Genomic DNA, 23,449 nt, shown 5'->3' with positions numbered 1-23,449 from the left:
ATTTGGCTACAACAAATCTGATCAGTGTCTAAATCTTTAAAATCTACAAGATACTGCCAAACTTCAACAACAAAAAGACAAATAAACCAATTAAAAAATGGGCAAAGTGTATGAACAGAAACTTCACCAAATAAGACGTTCAGGCAGCTAACAGCTACGTTAGGAAACGCTCATGATCAATAGCCTTTAGAGAAATGCAAATCAAAACTACAATCAGATACCATCTTACCACAACGAAGCTGGCTCTAATCTAAAAAACACAAAATAACAAATGTTGGAGAGGTTGTGGAGAGACTGGAACACTTATACACTGCTGGTGGGCATGTAAAATGGTACAACCACTTAGGAAATCGATTTGGCGTTTCCTTAAAAAGATAGGAGTACCATACGATCCAGCAATCCCACTCCTTGGAATATAGTGTAGAGAAATAAGAGCCCTACAAGAATAGATATATGCACAACCATGTTCACTGCAGCACTGTTACAATAGCAAAGAGATGGAAACAATCAAGGTGCCCACCAATGGATAAATGGATAAACAAATTATGGTTATATTCACACAATGGAATACGATGCAACAATAGAGAAAAACAATGAATCCATGAAATATAACATGTAGAAATCTGGAAGGCATTATGCTGATTGAAATTAGTCAGTCGCAGGACAAATATTGCATGAGACCACTATTATAAGAACTCAGGAAAAGGTTTAAACACAGAAGAAAACATTCTTTGATGATTACGAGAATGGGGAAGGAGGAAGAGGGATATTCACTAATTACGGAGTAGACAAGAATTATTTTAGGTGAAGGGAAGGACAACACCATACAGGGGAATTCAGCACAACTGGATTAATCCAAAAGCTAAGCAGTTTCCTGAATACAACGAAACACTTTGAGGGACAGAGTAGCAAGGGTGGGGGTCTGGGGACCATGGTTCAGGGGACATCTAGGTCAACTGACGTAACAAATTGTGTTAAGAAAGTATTCCACATCCCACTTTGATGAGTGGTGTCCGGGGTCTTGAAAGTTAGCAAGCGGCCATGTAAGATGCACCAATTGATCTCAATCCGCCCGGAGCAAAGGAGAATGAAGAACACCAAAGACTCAAGGAAATAACTAGATGGTGCCCGGTTACCACCAATGACTGCACTGAAAGGGAACACAACAGAGAATCTCTGATGGAGCAGGAGAAAAGTGGAATGCAGACCTCAAATTCTAGTAAAAGAGACCAGGCTAAACGGTCTGACTGAACACTGGAAGGGCTCCAGAGGTCATGGCCCTTGGACTCTCTGTTAGCCCAAAACTAAAACCATTCCGAAGCCACTTCTGCAGACAAAGATTAGACCGGACTATAAGACATAAAATGAAACTGGTGAGGATTGTACTTCTTAGCTCAAGTAGACACATTGTGACCGTGTGGGTAGAGCCTGTCTGGAGGCGAGATGAGAAGGCAGAAGGGGACAGGAACTGGAGGAATGGACACAGGAAGTACACAGGGGAGAAAGAAGGAGAGTGCTGTCACATTGTAGGGAGAGCAACTAGGATCACCTTAACCATGTCTGTATAAGTTTTTTGTATGAGAAACTTACTCAAATTGTAAACTTTCACTTAAAGCACAATAAAAAGAATACTTAATATTTAAAAAAAGAATTGTTATCCATACACATTTGCTAAATATTTACTTCTGAAAAACTTCCGTATACCATAACTTCCCCATTACCCTCACTTTGTTTATGATTTTTAAACTAAGCTTAAAAATTTCAAATTAGAACAATTTTATATCTTGCTATTATTATTTCACTTAAAGTAAATTTATTGCCAATCATAGCTTTTATAACAAAATATTAATTCTTTTTCCCTTGCAAATAATTCATTTGATTGGACTATATATATATACATTTTTTCTCAATGAGTCCATTTTTCAACTTCTTGTTTATAATTTCTTTTCTTATCCACTCCAAGCCTGTAAATACAATTTACAGAATGTAGTAGCAAGTTTTGATATAAGACCCTGGATTCCCTTTGGAAACCCTGGTAACATAGCGGTTAAGAGCTACAGCTGCATACCAAAAGGTTAGCAGTTCAAATCCACCAGGTACTCCTTGGAAACCCTATGGCACAGTTCTACTCTGTCGTATAGGGTTGGTCGGAGTCAGAACCCACTCGATGGCAACGGGTTTTAGGGAACTTACTTTATGCAACATAAAAAAAGAAAATATAGCCACCAATTTACATATTATTTAGGTCAACAATTAGGCTATCAAACATTTATCATTTCTTAGTCACCATGCAGGTCATGGTGCCACGAATAGTGGTGTTTATGGTCTCCAGATACCAAAAGAAAAATGAGTAGTGATGGTGAACATTTAGAAATTTATTTCATCTAATAAAAAGTAAATACTTTTTTTCTGATTTTGGTGCTCTACCCACTATCATCTGATGCCTATAGCCACGTTTTCTTAGCATTAGAAATATTTGTTTGTTTTTCTGTGAAAGTAATTTACAAGTGAGAGCACCTTTCGTGAGGAAAGGGGTCATGTGCATCCTCTGAGGGAGGCTGAGGAATATACTCAGCATTGCATAATCCAGTATATCAGCTGATGCCTTATTGTTTTCCTTGGCAATTTTATTGCATACTGACAGAAACGAAACAAATTAAGAGAACAGTTTATTGTGATACACTCAGTGACTATTTTTGAAAGCTGGAAGGATATATTTATTTCTACCTTTCAAATATTTTTGATATGAAAATAAAATGGCAGAAATCTTAATGAAAAGTATAATTTCTGGGATTATTTCCTTGTCTTTGGGACTCCTAATTAATTCTATAAAACATGAGAAGAACAAAAGAATTTATTTTGTATTCTCCTATGTAATTTCCATCTATCCTGTATCAGTATTTTTGAAGATTGGGTTACTTCAGAGTTTATGTCTTATTTTGTTAGAAAAAATTTTAAAAACTACCAAATTGTTTTAACATTGGTCTTTACCACTTACACAAATCTGATTCCCCTTCAACATTGAAATTTTACCCTCTGTGTACTTAGCTACATTCCCAAATTTCTCACTGGAATGACAAGATTTTGTTAATTTTAGATGAGTGGAATCACAAACATGAATTTTTGTCTAGAATGTGGGCAATTAGTTATAATATTCTAGTTTATGCTGTAGTATAACACCAGTGATTTAAAAAAATCTCTGTCATAAAACCACAATAGTGGATTTCTGGATCACGCTGCATGTTATCTTGGGATTTGTCCTCCCTCAGGGACACAGGCTGATGGTGCTTCCCTCATTGTGAAGCAACAGCAATTTATGGAAGATGTAAAACCCAAAACCCAGTGCCGTCGAGTCGATTCCGACTCATAGCGACCCTATAGGACAGAGTAGAACTGCCCCATAGAGTTTCCGAGACGTAAAGAACATGGAATTTCACTCACTGGCTCTTAATTCTTGCCATGGGTTACACATGTCACTTGCACTAATGTTTCACAGTCCACACGTAACTTCAAAGAAAAGGGAAGTGCAATCTAAGCTTGAGACAGGAAGGATGAAGATCAGATGACTAACCCACATTCCTAATCAAGTAGTTCACCCTTCTGGGTCCCAAGTCCTCTCCAAAGGAGACAACCAAATGTCCCATTCAGTCATGGAATAAGCTCAAAGCCCAGGATCTCTTGGTGATAAGCAGTCACCAATAAAAAAAATCACCAATAAGGTCCATCTTTTATCTGATGACCTGTGAATTATCTAAATTTCCCAGTTATCCAAATATCCAGCATGTCTTGGTTGGACAGGGACAGGATAACAGAAATAAACACTGGTATTAGGAAAGAATGAGATATCCACAGGAATCATGGGCCCCCAGAAGTTCTGAAATTCCATTAGGCAGACATTTAAAGGCCTACTATATTTCAGATGAGGAATAGTCACTGATAAGGCCACTTTTCTGCCTCCTTGGAGTAGTTTTCTCATTTATTTTTTATAGCATTGCCCCGGGTCTTCTCTCTGAGATATGCTTTTTAAAAGATTCATATTACCTTATCTGCCGTGACGAAAAACCCAACAAAAAACCCGCTGCCATTGAGTCGATTCTGACTCATAGTCACCCTATAGGACAGAGTAGAACTGCCCCATAAAGTTTCCAGGGAGCGCCTGGTAGACTCAAACTGCCAAGCTTTTGGTTAGCAGCCATAGCACTTAACCACCACACCACCAGGGTTTCCTACCTACCATGATAATTGTGGAATATGCTCTTATGGTTGCTAAAGAGTGTTTTCAACTAACTTTCTGCCCATGGTGATTGGAGTCTGTGATAAAGAGACTACCATTTGACAAATATTTACTGCCTTCTGCTGATCACATGAGGAGCACACTTCTTCACTCCATCACGCATTAACCTAGTTATGTGATAAAGTTTGCTCAATAGCATGTGGCTGAAAGTGTCTGTATACCACTTCCAAGCCTAGAGTTTCAGTGATATTATATTTTCACTTTTCTCTATTCATCATCATAAGAAAATGTCTCCAGTAGGTTGTCTCTTTCAAAAACTTATTTAAGTTTTCTAAGCCTAATTTCCTCATCTAAAAACCAGTTATCAGGAGAAAGATCACTAGCTATTTCAAAAGAGAGAACAAAATTCAGATGAGTACTTCAATAGGAGATGAAGGACTCAAGGAACCAAACAAGGGAAGCTGAATCGACCTAGAGACTCCCATCAGTATGTTGCTCCCAACACCCAGGAAACCGTCAAACAGCAGGACAAGATGGCTTCCAGGACCCCATGGGTGGGGCCCTCATGCAGAACCCAGAACCAAGGTGAGGACCAGCAGACAATATTTGAAACCATGGATAGTGTGGCTATCTCATTGGAAGTGAAATCATGGCGAGCCATGGTTACTTCCAGGAACTATAGTTGAAGTGGGGAAAGAGAGGAGGACAAATTTGCTGACTTCTGTCCTATAGCCTTTCTAATCTTCTGACAGTCTTACATTGTGATTTCCTACAAGAAATATGCTGGCAAAGGATCTTGGGAAATGTAGTTCTCCTTGGTATAGAGTCAAATAAAGTCAGTGAAAGTATCTGAAAACCAAGGAGCATTACAAAACATGCTGGCTAGTATGAAAAAATAAAAACCAATCATGTTGAGTCAATTACAACTCATAGCAACCCTATAGGGCAAAGTAGAACTGCCTTGTAGGGTTTTCAAGGAGCAGCTGGTGGATTTGAACTGCTAACCTTTTGGTAAGTGTCAGCTTTTAACCACTGCACCACCAGGACTCCAAGCTAATAATCCAAAAAATAGAGCCTGTCTTATATGGTGTGTGTGAGCATCTTCATATCTAGAGATTTTTTTTCTTTAAAGTCTGCTTTGTTTAATATTTTATAGCTAAACCATCTTTCCTTTTAATTAATATTTGTCTTACGTATCTTTTTGACCTTTTAAATTTCATATATTCTTTGTCTTTATATTTAAATATGCCTCCTTAAAATTTCACTCAAGTAAAATTTTGCTGAAGATAATTAAAAAATGGCTGCGGCAGTACATCAACAGGAAACTTCCAGAAATTCAAACTGATTCAGAAAAGGATGTGGAAACTAATGGGCTGCGCAGCTACCACAGCCTCCACCAGACTGAGTCCAGCACAACTAGATGGTGCCCAGCTTCCAACACCGACTGCTCTGACAAGGATCACAACAGAGGGTCCAGGACAGAACTGGAGAAAAATGCAGAACAAAACTATAACTTACAAAAAAAGACCATACTTACTGGTCTGACAGAGACTGGAGAAACCTCAAGAGTATGTCCCCTAAGCGTCCTTTTAAATCAGTACTGAAGTCACTCCTGAGGTTCACCCTTCAGCCAAAGGTAAGACAGACCCATAAAACAAATCAAGACTAAATGGGCACACCAACGCAGGGGCAAGGATGAGAAGGCTGGAGGGAACAGGAAAGCTGATAATGGGGAACCCAAGGTTGACAAGGGTAGAATGTTGACATGGTGTAGGGTTGGCAACCAATGTCACAAAACAATATGTGTATTTATTGCTTAATGAGATACTAATTTGCTCTGTAAATCTTCATCTAAAGCATAATTTAAAAAAAAGAGAGAAAAATCAAAATATCCACCTGATAGCATTTGGGAATTACTATTACTTCCATCATTGTTATCACATAATAACAAAGACCTGTGCATTGTTAATTATAATTACAACGTTTATTGTGCACTGTCAGGAACAGTACCAAGTACTTTTCATACATTGTTCATTCCGTGCCCGTATTAACCCCATTAAGTAGGTGCTATTATCACATCCAGGTTCCTGTGGATAGTAATGGGTAGGAATGTAAACCTAGGTTGAAATTCTTAACCACTGTTACATTAACTTCAGTTCTACTTCTGGCCACGGTGGTTCTGTTTTTGTATATTAATTGATTAAATGTATTGAGGAAGACTGAAACTATAAACCCAGAGAGATAAATTTGAATATGTAAGTATATAGCCAATGGAAGGATTTCAAAGGGTAATGGAATCAGGGTATTATAATGAAGAAAGATATGGATCATTAGGATGGCCGACCAAAGAGTAAGAAACACCAACTCTTCAGATGAACTATGTGAGCACTACCCAACTGGCACAATGGTAAGTTCCATCACTTGTCTTGTCAAAGAGGATATGACATACTGAAGCCATATACAGCTGTATTTCTGTATGACTTGATTCTGATCCATTGAGCAGACAACCATGTATATTGACTCTGATCTACAAGAAATATGTGCTCTGTGTACTAGGCTTTGGGTACACAGATATACGTTCCCTTTCTTTTCTTTTCTTTTTTAAATAAGTTGTGGTTAAATAAATATTAAAATTAAAAAAATCCTGATTTAAAAGAAAAAAAATAAAATGACATGGAAGGAGGGATATAATTGCTGATGTCCAGTGGATCTTGGCGAAAAGCTGAGAATACCAGAAAGATGTTTATTGTTGTTGTTATTAGGTGCAGTGGAGTCGCTTCCGACTCATAGCCATCCTATGTACCACAGAAAGAAACACTGTCCGGTCCCGTGCCATACTTACACTCGTTGTTATGCTTCAGCCCATTGTTGCAGACACTGTGTCAATCCATCTCATTGAGGGTCTTCCTCTTTTAAGCTGACCCTGTACTTTACCAGGCATGATGTCCTTCTCCAGGGACTGATCTCTTCTGACAACACGGCCAAAGTATGTAAGATGCAGTATCACCATCCTGGCTTCTAAGGAGCATTCTGGCTGTACTACTTCCAAGACAGATTTGTTTGTTCTTTTGGTATATTAAATATTCTTTGCCAACACCACAATTCCAAGGCATCAGTTCTTCTTCAGTCTTCCTTATTCATTGTCCATCTTTCACATGCATATGAGGCAATTGAAAATACCACTAATGCTTGGAACCTGAAATATACGAAGTATGAATCTAGGAAAATTGGAAATCTTCAAAAACGAAATGGAACACATAAGCATCGATATCCTAGGCATTAGTGAGCTGAAATGGACTGATATTGGCCATTTTGAATTGGATAACACATAGCCTACTATGCCAGAAATGACAACTTGAAGAGAATGGTGTTACATTTATCGTCAAAAAGAACAATTCGAGGTCTATCCTGAAGTACAGTGCTGTCAGTGATAGGATAATATCCATAGGCCTATAAGGAAGACCAGTTAATACGACTACCATTCAAATTTAGGCAGTAACCACTAAGAACAAAGTTGAAGAAATTGAATATTTTTTCAGCTTCTGTAGTCTGAAATTGAGTGAACGTACAATCAGGATGCATTGGTAATTACTGGTGATTGGAATGTGAAAGTTGGAAACAAAGAAGAACAATTGGTAGTTGGAAAATATGGCCTTGGTGATAGAAACAATGCCGGAGATTGAATGATAGAGTTTTGTGAGACCAATGACTTCTTCATTAATAATACCTTTTTTCACCGACATAAATGGCGACTATGCACATGGCCCTCACCAGATGGAATACACAGTAACCAAAACGACTACATCTACGGAAAGAGACAAAGGAAAAGCTCAATATCATCAGTCAGAACAAGGCCAGGGGCTGACTGTGGAACAGAGAAATTTTTATGTGTTAATTATTGACTATTCAAAGGCATTTGACTGAGTAGATCATAAGAAATTTTGGATAACATTGCAAAGAGTGGGAATTCCAGGACAGTTAATTTTGCTCATGCAGATTCTCTACATAGACCAAGAGGCAGCAATTGGAACACAACAATGGGACACTGCTTAGTTTGAAATCAGAAAAGATGTGTGTTAGGACTGTATCCTTTCACCACACTTATTCAATCTGTATGCTGAGCAAATGATCTGAGATGGACTATATGAAGAAGGCAGCATCAGCATTAGAGAAAAACTCATAAACAACCTGCAATATGCAGAACACACAGCCTTGCCTGTTGAAAGTGAAGAGGACTTGAAGCACTTGCTGATGAAGATCAAAGACTACAGCCTTCAGTATGAATTACACCTCAAGATAAAGAAAACAAAAATCCTCACAACTGGACCAGTAACCAACCTCATGATAAACTGAGAAAATACTGACGTTGTCAAGGATTTAATTTTACTTTGATCTACAATTAACTCCAGTGGAAGCAGCGGTCAAAAAATCAAAGGATGTATTGCATTTGGCAAATTGGCTGCAAAAGCCCTCTTTAAAGTGTTAAAAAGCAAAAATGTCGCTTTGAGGACTAAGGTGCACCTGACCCAAGCTATTGTATTTTCAGTTGCCTCTTATGCATGTGAAAGATGGGCAATGAGTAAGGAAGACCAAAGAAGAATCGATGCCTTAGAATCACTGTGCTGGTGGAAAATATTGAATATAAAATGGACTGTCAAAAGAATGATCAAATTTGTCTTGGAAGAAGTACAGCAAGAATGCTCCTTAGAAGCGAGGATGGCGAGATTTTGTCCCATGTAATTTGGGCATATTATAAGGAGGAACCAGTCCCTGGAGAAGGACATCATGCTTAGTGAAGTAGAGGGTCAGCAAAAAATGATGGATTAACACAGTGGCCGCGATAATGGACTCAAACATAGAAATGATAGTTAGGTTGGGCGAAATGGGGCAGTGTTTCATTACGATGCGCATAGGGTCACTCTGAGTAGGAATCGACATGAAGGAACCTAAGAATAACAATTTAAAATACTAAAAGGTTTTCTCCAGTCTAGATTCTTTGCTTGGAACATTTCTATTTACATTTGCTGAAAAACTTGTGTTTTTCAGCTTATTAGTGTTTTTATTTTAAATTTAAAAAATCTTTATATTATTCAATGTAGTTATTTTTAGTTACCTATCTTCTCCGTGTCCCCCCTTCATCTCATTCGTGTCTTCTTTGGATTGATTATTTTTTGCATTTCACAATTTCTTTGTATCATTTAAGGCAATATGCACTTTACTTTTTTTATGTTTAGTGATAATCTAGGATAATGTACCATACACTTAATTAATCAAAAACTAATTTTATTACAACTTCATCTACTCAAACAATAAAAGGTATTATATATTTTAACTCATATCTTCACAGCTATTGCTGTCTAAGAAACCACTACGAAACTTGGCAGTTTAAAACAATAAGTTATTATCTCCCCAGGATTCTGGGTTGAGTGGGTTGGTTCTCTGCTAGAATGTCCATTTTGAAGTTGCAATCAGATACTGGCTGGAGTCATCTGAAAACCTATTGGGCTGGATGTCCAAGAATACTTCTTCACTCCCATGTCTAGTGCCGCAATGCTGCTCCATGGGACCTCTCTCTCCAGCAGACAATTATGGGCTTTTTATGTGACCTACAAGTTCTTGACCGAGTTCTCAGCCACTCTACTTGGTGCCATTCACTGAGAAAGAATTTTCTGCAGATTTCCTGGACCTACTTGAGGAGCTGGGAGGTTAATTTCTAGCTAACTCAGACAGAATTGTGTTGTCCCTTACATTCCCTGGTTTATTCAGAGTTCTTCTGAATCCTCACCTTTAGGGGCCTTGTAGTTTATCTCCTGTTGTCCATGAAACACAGAGCCATGAAAGTTGATACAGCATTGTTTTTTTATTTCCTTTGACTAATGTTCTGGTAAAGAAGCTACTTCCTTCTGCCTTATTTTTCTAATTACTGTTTTTATTTGTGTATGTGTGTGTCTGTGGTATATATATGCAGTTCTTTAATGCATGAAAGAAAAACTTAGATCCACATACCTGTAATCTGTTTCCAAGTCTGTCTATCTATCTATTCAACTAGCTCTGTGTGTTGGTTATGATACCTCATCTGCCATGTTTCCAGGCACTGAAGTCTCTGTCATGTTATTTTCACATTACTAACTTAAATTTAATCTTGATTATATATATATATTTTTAATTTTAGGAATGCTGTTTTTACAGACAGGATAGCTGTATATCAGAGAAGCTAACTTACCCAAGGTACCTGTTCTTAGTTGACTGATCCCAGACGGCAACCCCGGCCTTCTCACAGAAAAATCTAAGTGGTTTTTCCTCAACCACATTGTTTTTGATTTTTCACTTCTAGAACATCTTAAAACTTTAATCAAAGCCAAAGTGGTAAGACTTCTCTGTAATATAAAATAATTCTAAACAGATAAAAATATTATATTCAGAACAATGGTTCCAGATTATATGAAGTAGGGAAAGAGAATTATAACCCCTTTTATTCAAATGTAGTTCATATCTTTATTATGGGTTTTAGGTAACACATATATTCACCTAAGCACTATTCCAGTGTGTGTATATGTGTGTGTGTGTGTGTGTGTGTATCCGCAAAGCACAGCAGTTTAAAATAACAATTATTTATTTTGCAAATGAATTTGCAATTTCAACAGGTTTCATCAGGGACAGCTCATCTCTACTCCATGCAACATCAGTGGAAGTGGCTCAGTTGGGAGCTGAAAGATACACTTGCATGATGTGCCACCAAGGACTGAAAAAAATGGCTTTGAATTTGGCTGGGCTCTCAGCTGGGGATGTGCACTAGAAGTCTTGGTTTCTCTCTTTGTCACAGCATGGGGATTCTATAATTGCACCAACACAATTACTCTTAAGACACTTCTTAAAACAGGGAATGGGGCAGCATACAGTCACTTGCAATTCTAAAATTCTGGTAGAAATTGTTGCCAGCTCCTTAATTAAGATTCAGTGTGATTCTCTGGGAATTATTCTACATGATTTTTGCCTCTGCTTTCTGAGTCACCCTTGCTCTACCATGAGAAAACTGAGTAGTCACCTCAATCAGCTTACTCCTTAGACCAAACTAGTGATATTTCTGTCAGAAAAACATGCTTGCAAACATTGCGAGTTTTCCATGAATCTTACTGGAATTTACTCCATTAGACAAAACCCACAACTACCAACCTTGGGCTTCCTGTGACTCTGCTGCACTACAGTGCCCTAAAACATTTTAGTAGTCCTATATATTTTTAACTAAAGAGAATCTACAAGACTCTCAAGATTTATAGAAGGTCTTTTGTCTCTTTGGATGTTTATTTAAGGCACTGTGTCTTAAATCGTCCTGAAGCCTTAATAAATGATTTTAGAGTCACAACTTGTGTTGGATCTTTGGCCTGAGGCCCTTTCTTAATTTGAGACTTCTTCGCTGAAAGTTTTATTTTTGAATCCACTGTGTACTGACTCCTTTGTACACAATATATTTTTTCTTCAGCTCATCTCTCTGCTCTTACGTTTTAACATAGGTCATGAAAAGCCAATTAGCATTTTTATATTCTGTCTGGAAGTTTCTTTAACAAATCTTCCCACAGCAACATTTTGCAAATATTTCTTGATATCTTCTTACGTATTTTATGTTTGATGGTCACATTGGGTCCTTATTTCATGTGAATTTATTTTATCTTTATTATGTGATTTAGGATCTACGTTTTGTTTTCAAAAGGTATTATCCCCATCAAAATTAATGATTTCCATTATTTATCAAAAAATACAAATTATACACGTATCATATGCTATTTATAAACTCAATCACTCATACTTATTGTCAGAGCCCTAATTTCAGACTAAAAACACCACTGCAAGTTATGACAGGAGGACAAATATAATTTTTAATTAATTTACCATATATAAAAAATAATCATATAGGAACAATGCAGCCAGATTGGCAAAGCAAGAGCAAAATAACTTGATACAACACAAAAGAAGAATTTAAATGGGATGAACAAAATAGCAAAACGATATTTTAGAAACGTAACCTGTAACCAGTTTGGTTGCTGCCATTTTGGCAAATTATGCTCAGCATTGATATCACATAAAATGTTTTTCCAGCCACCTCCTCAAGGCCCCCTTGACTTCTTTGTTTCTCACACTGTATATAAGGGGGTTCAAGACAGGTGTGAAGATGGTATAAAAAGCTGAGACCACCTTATCATGGTCCTCTGAACCGTTAGATTTGGGCCTCATGTAGATGAACATGATGGTGCCGTAGAAGAGTCCCACAACCACCAGGTGAGAGGAGCAAGTCTTAAAGGCTTTTTTCTGCGCTCCAGCTGACTGCATGCGGAGCACTGCAGCCAGGATAAGGCTGTATGAGGCCAAAATGAGAGACAAAGGGATCAAGAGCATCAGAATGCAGCAGACATACAATACATGAAAAACTCAAAAATTGTGGTGTCAGCACAGGCAAGGCGTACCAGTGATGGTGCTTCACAGAAAAAGTGATTGATTTCCCGTGAGTGACAGTAAGGGAAGCTCAAAGTGGCACCAGCCTGCATCAGCCCATCGATCCCTCCCAGGAGCCAGGAACCTGATGTCACGAGTAAACAGAGCTTCTGACTCATGAGAATGGGGTAGCGCAGTGGGTGACATATGGCCACATAGTGGTCATAGGACATGGCCGTTAAGAGGAAGAAATCACTCCCTCCCAGAGTGAGAAGAAGGAAGATCTGGACTCCACAGCCAGTGGGAGAGATAGACCTAGTGTGCATCAGGTAGTTGGCTGCCATTTTGGGAACGATGGTGGAGACCAGCGGCATGTCCATGAAAGAAAGCTGGCTAAGCAGGAAGTACATGGGCATGTGGAGTTGAGGGTCCACATGAATGAGAATGATCATAAGGGTGTTGCCCATCAGTGAGGTGATGAAGATCATAAGCACCATGGCAAACAGGAATAGGTGGATCTGTGTGTGGTTAAAGAGCCCTAGAAGAATGAAGTTTATTCCTGTGGTGCCGTTGGCATTGACCATGGCTCTACTGGTGCCTGAAAGATGTAAGAATGATGCAGAAATGAGATTTGTTTAAAATGAAGCTTGTACATATCTTTATGAAAACTTGATCAAATGACTTGGGAAATCTCAGGCTTGGAGGACTACTTACTACTTTAATCTTTCACTTACAAACAAGATTTTTGCCATAGCATACTACTATCCATCTCTGCTGTTACTATACATTATTTTTTATTCACACAAAATTAGATAACATACATATACAGTGGTACAAATTATACCTCTATTGTTTTCTAATAATTTGTCAGTATGCCACACATAATTTACTTATGGCGTTATGAAATATTACTTATGCAATCCGAGTTCTTTACCCTTTTGGTATTTCTATATTGAAGGAAATTCAGGTTTATGCACTTTAGTAGGTATTGAGGTGATATGCCTATAGTTATTACTTTTGCATGTGTTTTAGATATTTGCTTAATCGATTCTCACATGATTTTCTTCAATATCAAGACAAATTAAAATTTCAAAAGTTTCAAAAAAATTACAACCAATAAAACTAAGTTTGATGGGGAAAAAACAAAAGCAAAAATTCTCTATTCCACACTTACATGCAGCCTGTGCTCTAAACACACTAGGCTTTCAGCCTCCACAGATACTACTGTACCCATCGCCATATCATTTATATTATCATGACTTGCATTCCGGATCATGGTGCCTACATCTCGTTAAGTTTAGAACCCCCTCAACATTTAAACTTTTATGTATTATGTTCTTAAACAATGCTGCTGGTTTTAATTTATATATCCATTCTAAGGGAGCCCTGGTGGCACAGTGGTTAAGTTTTTGGCAGCTAACCAAAAGGTTGGCTGTTCAAACTCACCACCCACTCCTTGGAAACTCAATGGGGCAAGCCTATCCTGTAGGGTCAGAATTGACTTGACAGCACAGGTGTTTTGGTTTTATCCATTCAAAAAAAGTTAATAATTTCATAAATGAACATAATTCATATTGCATGCAATTTTCATGTAAATTTGGACATCAATAATTTTATGCTTTTAAAAGTAGAAGACAAAAACTAATCCATTAATTATGACTTATCCAAATGATATTCTCATATAATGAACCTGAGGTCCAACATCTCCCACAGGTAAAATATACAGGTACTCATTCACTTTCAGAATAGCTTCTCTTTTCACTAGAATCTATAACTTCCATTTCTTTTACATCTAAGTATTTTTGGTGGTAGGAATGGATGCATACGTAAATGGATTCACCTATTATACTTAGGTAAGTGGTGTCTTTTGCTCACAAATTCAAATTGTGAAAGAGAGCTGTGAATTCAGGATTACCAACAGTATTATGTTTGGACTTCAGTCATAATCTGTGGTGTAGTAAATCCTTTTTTAGTTTTTCTGTAACTTATTTGGAAAACTTTGCAAATTTTGTGAATGGTCTATGATCTTCAGACCTTTAATACATATTAAAATTTTTTGATTCTTAGTATATACCAACAATGACTTTCATATCATTAAAATATGTAGACGTTCCATTTTTCAAAATTGATATAAATATGCTATAATAGTGAACATATCATTCTTTTATGCTTTGTTCCCTCAAATATATATATTTTGAGTGAAATATATATATATATTCAGTTTAATATATTGTTAACTACTGCCAAATTTTATTACATCATATATATGCAATTTATATATATAAATATACATGTATATATATAATGTTTATTTAAGAATACTTAGCTTCTTTCCAATCTTTTGTTAATATAACCCATATCCTTGTGCATGTGGCGATATTTTCTCAAGTAAATATTTTACTAGAATATTTTGGGTTTAAGATAATTGCACCTCCACCTTTTACACTCCAGTCAACTGTCAATTTGTGTGATAATTCCTCCACATATTTTACTGTTAGATGCGATAATTAACAGCAATCAAATAAGTGTGAAAATAAATTTAAATTGCATGTCATTTAAGTTACATGGCAGAAACTCTTTTAATCTACTCATCGACCTCTTGGATTTCTTCTGCAAATTCTCTGTGAATATCTCTTATTCATGATTTCTAGATTGTTTGGCTTTTTTCTTAATAATTTGAAGAATTTCCCATGTATTTTGTAATTTATGTATTTATGTATATAATTTATATATCTTTATAACTTGTTATTTTATATGCATTGTGAATATCTTCTCCAGTTGATTTTATATATTTGACATTTTTGTTATTTTGGACTGAAGTTTTGTATTTTACATTACATATATTTGGGATACTTATATGATATTAATAATTTAATATTAATGTTCTGCATTTCATTAATAGGCTACCATTTTAAACAATTTCAATGTTATTTGGATCAAACAACTTGTTATTGGTATATCAGTTGTTTGAATCTATGATCATTGTTGATTTAATATTACATTGTACTGTCTTTGCATGCATGAATATTAAACATATTAAACTCACAAAATGTATTGCTATAGTTCATCTTTTAATGTGTAGCCTCTGATTTTTTTTTAAAACAAAATAGGGATAATCAGTGTCCTTAAAGGCCACTAAAACATAGGTGTAAAGTAGTCTGTGTCTGTAGATTTTTTTTTTTTAAAATAATGTATTCACTTTCCTATTAGTTTCAGGTAAGCTGTGTTTTCCTATTACTTTTTAAATTCATATGACTTTCTATTTTTAAGGAAACATTTTCCTTTCCTAATCTATTTTCTTTGTTAGCATTTCTTACTGCATTGGGTGGATGGACAGGTCTGTGTCTCTGGCTGCCGCTGAACTGGAGGTCATGACATGCAAAGTTCATTCACTTAAGCCTGCCCTGGGTCAGGGCATACTGGGTATAGACATACGAGTTACGAGTTGCTTAAATAACACGAAGACTAGGAGTCAGAACTCTAAAGACCTGTCCATATTTTGTTCACAAATACGTGTGATATTTGGGGAAGGTCACTTACTTTGCTATGAGCCACTCTCCTTGTTTCTAGACTGGGAAAATTTGCAGACTTTGGTAGACAGCTGTACTGGAGCACTGGTTTCATTTGTTTCCAGCGGGGCTCATTCTCTGCTTCGGCGATTTGATAACCACCTGCTAAGGCCCTGAGCTTAAGGGCAGCTTTCCAATGTTTCTCAGACGCCAAGATTCAATGAATATGATTTTGAAAGTCTTCTGTAGATTTAAATTTAAGATGAAATTATTTTAAACTAAGAGTATTTGAAATATTATCATATCAGGCATTTTATTTGCTGGACAGTTCATATAATGTGAAATAAATGTATATTTCACATTTAGTCGGCATGAATTACTAAGTTCAGAAAAGTTACATGACTGATCTAATAGTAAACATTTAAACTGGTAGCTGCATTCATCTGAAGATTGAACATAAAAGTACATATTTAATGGCCAGGTTTCTTGAGTTTGAATACCTATGCCACTGTTTAGTAGTTGGATAAATTTGAGCAATATGCTTAAACCTCAGTTTCATTATGTGCAAAATGAGATGACATAGTAGTATCTACTATAGGATTATTTGATAATTACAAAATAAAATGCATATAAGTACACTGGAGAATGCATGCACAAGAAGATAGCTCTATAAAGTTATTGATTATTATCATTATTATGTTATTATTGGTCATCTAAAGATGTTTCCTACCAAAATATTTTGAAAGTAAAATTAGTGTTTTCCCATAACTCACATGTAATGTAATGTTACTTATTTCATATCAAAGAACAAAAATATCATTACGTATCAGTCTTCATTTTTCAGCATAAGTGACATGTTTTCTCTGTTCCTTTAGATTTTTCTGTCTGTCCTCTGTCTACCGTCTATGAATTTATTTTGAACATAGAGGAAACACTCATGACCATGGTAAATTTAATTATTCCAAGGCTATTAGGTTATTTGATTATTAATTTTGCAATGTGTTCTCATGCCTTTAATATTCAATGTGTTATAAGAATTGTAACAGATATCATGAAACTTGTCACAAATTCAATAATGTCTCAAAATTCAATCAAAAAATTTTAAAATAGCAGGTAAAAAGAGACAATATTATCTGTATTTCACATCAAAAAGGCAGTTGTTCCCAAGTGAATTCAATTCTTTGTAATTCCACACTACCAAAGTAGAAGAGGATTTGGATTTGCAGATGAAGGAATGGAGGGTTAGATTAATTTATTTTTCCCTGGTCTCAAAAGTAGGAAGCATGGGTCCAAAATCCTAGTCATGAAAGTAAACTCCCCACAGTTATTTTGGGCTTGCCAGCCAGTTTTTTGTTCCAATTATTATCTTAATAGTGACAAAACTTTTTGAATAAAGCAAACAACATAAAGAATGGGCTCTCAAACACATCGTTGTTGTTAGATGCCATTAAGTCACCTAACACACGGCTACCCCGGGCAAAATGCTGCCCAGTCCTGCGCCATTCCCATAATCGGTTGTTGATCGGACTATTGCCATCTATTGGGTTCACTTTGGCTGACTTTTCAGAAGTATATCGCTCGCCTTTCCTTCCTAGTGCATCTCAGTCTGGGAAATCTGCTGGAGCTCATTGGAGCAACTGTGAGTTCTGTGAAGTTAGGCAGCTCTCTTATAAACTGTGCGTCTCAGGTTAGTGTATTTAAAATGGGTAACTGTTCTACTTTGTAAAAATGAAAAAAGATAGTGCATGTAGAATGTTTAATTAAATTATTTATATTTAGTATGTTATCAATAAAAGATAGCCAACATAAATTTTATCTCTACACAAACTTTTCCCCAAAGAGAAATTCATGAATAGAGAATTTAATAGAATCAGATATATGCATCCATTTACCTTAGAGTCAGAGTGTTAACTAAGACTCAACTTTCGTAAAAAGCTTAGTACAGATCGTCCCCGACTTAAGACATATTTGAGTTACAAGGAACTGCCCTATGACTATCCTTTCTTATCTTTGTACATCTTATTCTTAGTAATATGTACTACTTATAACGTTGTAGCACGTAATTTGTTGATGTTATCATTCTCATGCCAATCCCAAAGACAAATAAAGATTGGATTTATAAAGATATTGATAATAGGAGGCAAAAATAATGAATATTTTTTAAAAAATAGATATTCTACTTATATCAGAACTGACATGACAAGAGTCTTCAGAATGGAACCCTGTCTTACACTGGGAAATACCCGTAGTATTATTTTCATAATTATAATTTGATAAAGATACGTTAGTGCAATATAAGTATGAAAGGATGTTCTTTCTCACTGGAAATTAATACATAGTTTAAACTAAATTTTTATAATTTTTATGCATTCAAACATTATACACTCAATGTTTCTTTATGATATGCATTACTGGTAGGAATGCAATGAAAATTAATCTCAGGGTAAAAGTGAAAAATCCTTTATTAGTCAATTTGGCAATTCGGAGTGACAGCCAGAGAGCTAGTCTTGTCCCTTGAAGCATTGCCATACGTTGTGGATATCATTCTAAAATATGACTAAAAAAGAAGGGCTGGGAGGAGACCCTGTAAACACAAAGGGCTTATTTTGCAAGGTTTTCCACAACGTGCATCCTGAATTATTACAGAACTAATAAATTTCCCATGGAACACAATATAACAGCTGGGACACTCTTAGATATCATGCTAATTGTATAAACAAATTGTAAAAAATGTATATGGAAGAATATAAAAGGAATAGTTATGATGTTATCAAGTGCAATCCAGGTGCTTTAATTTCCGTGGTTTCCAAATAGTATGATTGTGATATAGTTTTTTAAATTACAGAAATTAAGTGGGCCACAGTGAAAGCATTAGCGCATACCATCCCCTGTTGTAAGCACTCAGTCTAGGAGTCGTAGCACTAACCTGCATCAGAGGAGCCACCGTGCAGGAGGTGTGGAATACTCTAAGCCTCTGGTTCCCAGATCACTGTTCGGATCCCCACCAATGCCTCTGTTGCCGGTATAAAATACAAGGCACCTGGCTAAAGCCTTAGGGATTCCTGAGCTCCAGGCTGCAGAAATGCTCGTGGGAAAGCATTCGGAAGAATACAGATGACCACATGCTCTCCTCATTTATTACCTCCATACAGGACTATTTTAAAATCTCAGGATATTTGATCTCTGAAGAAAATGGCCTGTTTTATCAACCTGCTAAAGTCAGAATGGGATTATTTTGAATTTGATGCTTGCCTTATAATATTATTAGTATTAAATGAGTTGCGATGCATAAAGCACTTAACTCATGCCTGGAAAATACACTTAGTCCATAATCCTGTTAACCTAAACTTTCACAATAACTAATGTGTCAAGAAAGAGCTGGTAATGATGTGGGAACAGAGTGGACTTTTAGACATGTCTTACCCAACAAAAGGCCATGACCGAATTGAACTTTTCCAGTCTTGAAACTTTCTAGCTATATATTTTGGGCCTGTTATATAACCTCTCTGAGCCTGAGTTTAATCATCTGTAAAAGGGGCATCATAATGCCTCTTCCATAGGATTATTTTTAGAGGCTACTGTATAGAATAAGGAGCCCTGGTAGTGCAGTCGTTAAGAGCTCAGCTGCTGACCAAAACGCCAACAGCTCAAATTCACCAGAAGCTCCTTGAAAACTCCATGGGGCAGTTCTACTCTGTCCTATTGGGTCGCTATGAGTTGGAATAGACTTGATGACAATGGGTTTAGTTTTGGTTTTGGGTATGGAATAAATATAAAGCACCAGATCTATCAAACAAGTATAATTTCAGTATCTCCTTTCTTCTCTGCTTTAGCAGGATATGTTGACTTATGAACTGACGTACAGTAATGAGAGTTTTTTTTAATGTCTTTATCTTGCAACAGAAAACAGTAAAAATCAGTTACCATTGAGTTACCTCTGACTCATGGCAACCCTGTGTGTGTCAGAGTGGAACTGTGCTCTGTAGAGTTTTTAATGGGTGATTTTTCAGAATTAGATCACCAGGTCTTTCTTCCAAGGTGCCTTTGGGTGGACTTGAACCTCCATCTTCTCAGTTAGCATCTGAACATGTTAACTGTACCACCCAGGGGCTCCGCTCCAGGAGATTATACAGTATAAGTGTTTGCACCACTCAGGAGCTCCAATATGGGAGGTTATACGATGCTGTGCTACATAATCAAAATATAATAAGCATTAACTGATTGATTTGTTATAGCTCTGCTTATGAACTGGTTAAGGGTTAAGAAAATGGGCTGAATTATTGCAGTGCAATGAATCACTTTTATATGGCTTTCTTGCCCTGGTCTTGTAACTTCACAAAATGATTGTCTGGGCCAAAATTTTGCAAGGTATTAGTAGATTTACTACAAAACTAGTGGATTGAAAATTCACTTAATGGGATTGTGCCCTATGTGGTCCAACAAGGAGATTGGTCGCTGTTCCTATTCTGTTAGGCTTATATAAGGGCCAAATCCACAGAGGTTCTGGGGCCCCTCACTACCATCAAAAAGAGCGTAGAGTGGAGTGCAGCCTTTGGGCCCAGGGTCCCTGCACTTAGAACTCCCTATATCAAGAAGAGAGAGTTGTAATAGTGAAGACAGGGATGGTGGCCTTGCTGGTCCATAGAGAGAGAACTGAGTGTGTTTGTGCAGGGGTGTGCCTCCTACTAAAGTACTGCAACACTTGTACCTGTGGGACAGAGACCTGAGTGTGGCTGGTGTAATTTGCTTCCTTCCCCCTTCGGGCATCGTGGTGGGAACAATACATTCCCTCATGCAGGGTAGGCCTTGGTATCATGACAGCAAGACAGAGAACCACTCTGGCCTGGGTAGCATGGTAGGAGGCAGCAGCATAGGTCAAGAAGGGCCCAGTGGCAGAGGCTCAGGAGATCCTGTGCAGGGGTCTTTCCATTAGTGAAGCAAGGCCCAGTGAGGCCCAGGGGTAGAACAGAAGCCTCGGAAGCCATGCAGGTGTCCCAGGTAGCATGGTGGTAGCCAGAGGTAGAGGTGACATGAAGACAACATTTGACCAGAAACACAACGTGCCAGTACAGTGATATTAGAAAGAATATGAGTAGTTTGGAAAAGAATAAGCAGATCTGCTTTGAGAATTTGTTTTACTGTTTACTGTTTGCTTTCTAGAAATAATAATAGTGGCTTTCACTTTGCCAATATTGTGTAAATGTCTTGATCACAGATGGCCGTAGCACTCATGGAATGGTTGATGCCAGTGGTTGTACATGCCTCATTCCTAGTTGTCTGCTAGTTTGAGGCACATCCTGTTTGCATGTGCAATGTGGTTAGATAGACAAACCACACAATTATGTTATATAATTATACTAGGATTGTCAAACCAATCTATGAAGGGATATTTGAATTTTATTTCCCAACAGGCATATACCTATGGATATAGTCAATAATATGAGAAAAAAGAAAATGGAAGTAGAAATATAAGTCAAATTCTGGTAACCCTGAATAAATAAATTAAAAGAGAAAATAATAATATTAAAATCAATAACAAAAATCAGAACAGTTAATATTTATTGAGTTATTAATTTCTAACAAAACAATAATAGTAGGAGACTTCAACACACCACTTTTGGTGAAGGACAGGACATCCAGAAAGAAGCTCAATAAAGACACGGAAGACCTAAATGCCACAATCAACCAACTTGACCTCATAGACATATACAGAACACTCCGCCTGACAGCAGCCAAGTATACTTTCTTTTCTAGTGCACATGGAACATTCTCTAGAAGACCACATATTAGGGCATAAAACAAGCCTTAGCAGAATCCAAAACATTCAAATATTACGAAGCATCTTCTCTGACCATAGGGGCATAAAGGTGGAAATCAATAACAGGAAAAGCAGGGAAAAGAAATCAGACACTTGGAAACTGAACAAAACAAAAGACTGGATTACAGAAGGCATTAAGGATGGAATAAAGAAATTCCAATGAGAACGAAAACACTTCCTGTAAAAACACTGGGACACAGTGAAAGCAATGCTCAGAGGTCAATTTATATCAATAAATGCACACATACAAAAAGAAGAAAGGGCCAAAATCAAAGAATTATCCCCACAACTTGAACAAATAGAAAGAGAGCAACAAAAGAAACTCACAGGCGCCAGAAAAAAGAACAAATACTAAAAATTAGAGCTGAACTAAAAGAAATAGAAAAAAAAAATGAAAATAATTAACAAGACCAAAAGCTGGTTTTTTTGAAAAAATTAACAAAATTGATAAACCACTAGCCAAACTGACAAAAGAAAAACAGGAGAGGAACCAAATAACCTGAATAAGAAATGAGATGGGCGATATTACAACAGACCCAACTGAAATTAAAAGAATCATATCAGATTTTTGTGAAAAATTGTACTCTGACGAATGTGAAAACCTAGAAGAAATGGGTGAATTCCTAGAAACACACTGCCTACCTAAACTAACACAAAAAGAGGTAGAACAGCTAAATAGACCCATAACAAAAGAACAGATGGAAAAGGCAATCAAACCCCCCCACCCCAAAAAAGCCCTGGTCTGGACAGCTTCACTGCAGAGTTCTACCAAACATTCAGAGAAGAGTTAACACCACTACTACTTAAGGTATTTTAGAGCATAGAAAAGGACAGAATACTACCAAACTCATTCTATGAAGCCACCATATCCCTGATACCAAAACCAGGTAAAGACACCACAAGAAAAGAAAATTATAGACCTATATCCCTCATGAACTTAGATGCAAAAATCCTCAACAAAATTCTCGCCAACAGAATTCAACAACATATCAAAAAATAATTCACCATGACCAAGTGGGATTCATACCAGGTACGCAGGAATAGTTCAACATTAGAAAAACAATTAATGTAATCCATGACATAAATAAAACAAAAGACAAGAATCCTATGATTTTATCAATTGATGCAGAAAAGGCATTTGACAAAATCCAACACCTATTCATGATAAAAACTTGAGCAAAACAGGAATAGAAGGAAAATTTCTCAACATAATAAAGGGCATTTATATAAAGCCAACAGCAAACATCACCCTAAATGGAGAGAGCCTGAAAGCATTCCCACTGAGACTGGGAACCAGACAAGGATGCCCATTATCATTGCTCTTACTCAACATTGTGTTGGAGGTCCTAGCCAGAGAAATTAGGCTAGATAAGGAAATAAAGGGCATCCAGATTGTCAAGGAAGAAGTAAAAGTATCTCCATTTGCAGGTGACATGATCTTATACACAGAAAACCCTAAGG

Source organism: Loxodonta africana, unplaced genomic scaffold (genome assembly GCF_030014295.1).
Source record: "Loxodonta africana isolate mLoxAfr1 unplaced genomic scaffold, mLoxAfr1.hap2 scaffold_202, whole genome shotgun sequence".
NCBI lineage: Eukaryota > Metazoa > Chordata > Mammalia > Proboscidea > Elephantidae > Loxodonta > Loxodonta africana.
This window is presented reverse-complemented; position numbering follows the sequence as displayed.